This window comes from Arachis hypogaea, chromosome 1 (assembly GCF_003086295.3).
Source record: "Arachis hypogaea cultivar Tifrunner chromosome 1, arahy.Tifrunner.gnm2.J5K5, whole genome shotgun sequence".
In the NCBI taxonomy this organism is placed as follows: Eukaryota; Viridiplantae; Streptophyta; class Magnoliopsida; order Fabales; family Fabaceae; genus Arachis; species Arachis hypogaea.
Window position 1 is genome coordinate 33,702,295 of NC_092036.1, and position 825 is coordinate 33,703,119.

The following is an 825-nucleotide window of genomic DNA, read 5'->3' on the forward strand; positions in this document are numbered from 1 at the left end:
CTTCCACCATTATTATTATTGAAACCTTGTTGAGGTCTCTATTGATCCTTCCAGGAGAGATTTGGATGATTTCTCCATAAAGGATTATAGGTGTTTCCATTGAAGGGTTCTCAGGATCATAAGCTTCTTCTTTAGATGAAGCATCCTTAGTACTGCCTGGTGCAGCTTGCATTCCAGACAGACTTTGAGAAATCATATTGACTTGCTGAGTCAATATTTTGTTCTGAGCCAATATGGCATTCAGAATATCAATCTCAATAACTCCTTTCTTCTGATTCGTCCCATTGTTCACAGGATTCCTTTCAGAAGTGTACATGAATTGGTTATTTGCAACCATTTCAATGAGTTCTTGAGCTTCTGTAGGCGTCTTCTTCAGATGAAGAGATCCTCCAGCAGAGCTGACCAATGACATCTTGGACAGTTCAGATAGACCATCATAGAAGATACCTATGATGCTCCATTCAGAAAGCATGTCAGAAGGACACTTTCTGATCAATTGTTTGTACCTTTCCCAAGCTTCATAGAGGGATTCACCTTCCTTCTGTCTAAAGGTTTGGACTTCCACTCTAAGCTTAGTCAATTTTTGAGGTGGAAAGAACTTTGCCAAGAAGGCATTGACTAGCTTTTCCCAAGAGTTCAGGCTTTTTTTAGGTTGTGAGTCCAACCATATCCTAACTCTGTCTCTTACAGCAAAAGGGAATAGCATGAGTCTGTAGACCTCAGGGTCAACCCCATTAGTCTTGACAGTGTCACAGATTTGCAAGAACTCAGCTAAAAACTGCTGAGGATCTTCCAATGGAAGTCCATGGAACTTGCAATTCTGTT

The 825-nt window shown here is 40.6% G+C and overlaps 1 non-coding gene across 1 annotated transcript; it reads left to right on the forward strand.

Annotated features, from left to right (window-relative positions):
* Positions 1 to 466: 466 nt before the first annotated feature.
* On the forward strand, positions 467 to 574 carry LOC112716659 (small nucleolar RNA R71). The gene has a single exon (XR_003160433.1). It is a non-coding gene; the product is annotated as a small nucleolar RNA R71 (small nucleolar RNA).
* The last annotated feature ends 251 nt before the right edge of the window (positions 575 to 825 follow it).